Genomic DNA, 944 nt, shown 5'->3' with positions numbered 1-944 from the left:
CACCTTAATATTTCACTGTGAGGACATTACACGATTTTATTTTCACAACGTACACTCCCTATTTTAAGTTACTTCAGTAAAGAAAAACATTTATTTCTACGAAAAAAATTGCGAGAGCAATCACCTTACTCACCATGGGCTGTGAAATGAACATTGATGGAAAGGTTTCGGAAGCGAACTGTTATATTCTGTTTTTGCAGGAATTTATAGACACCTTTTACAACAGCAAGCAGACAACAGATGGAAAGGATTTAAAACTGCAAAAACAGCTTATGTGAAAACTGCCCGTAAACAACGTTGCAACACTGCGTTCAAAATGATATATCCTGGTTTGTCTTGCAGCTAGCTGTACACTGTAATAATTTCAGTAAACATAGAGAATATTTAGCGCCTTATAAATTATTAGCTAACATGTTTTTATTGATGAAATTGTTTACGAAGGACACTGATAATTTAAAGTCTGCGGGAACAGATTCTTTTCGGGGAGAAATTATCTTTCTTTGTTTTTATTAAACGTCTCAGTATAATGTTATAGCTATTATCTAAAATAACAACTTTGTATTAATATTTACGCGATAAACGCACATTAATGGAATCTATTGAAGTGTTTCAAACAATTGATTTGGTTGCTGTTGAATACAACAAGATATTTCAAACTATCGAAATTATACAGGGTGTTTCTAAAATAAATTCGTTCCTTCGAAGAGGTAATAGAATAAATTATTTTCAGCAAAAAGTTTCAAATTATGAATGTAGGTTGTTTTAGAGGTACAGGGTGTTGAAGTTAGAAAGAAATATTACTTTTCCTGAAATATCTCTGAGGATGGCAGACTGTCGGTACCATTAAGGGCTTTAGAATTTCGACGCCAACCCCGGGAATAGCTCCTAAAAAAATGACAATGGTTTATGTACATTTGACAGATGCACTGTATTTTTGTAATTAT

This window comes from Anoplophora glabripennis, unplaced genomic scaffold (assembly GCF_000390285.2).
Source record: "Anoplophora glabripennis isolate ALB-LARVAE unplaced genomic scaffold, Agla_2.0 scaffold298, whole genome shotgun sequence".
NCBI classification, from domain to species: domain Eukaryota; kingdom Metazoa; phylum Arthropoda; class Insecta; order Coleoptera; family Cerambycidae; genus Anoplophora; species Anoplophora glabripennis.
The sequence above is the reverse complement of the archived record's forward strand: the minus strand, read 5'-3'. Positions refer to the sequence as shown.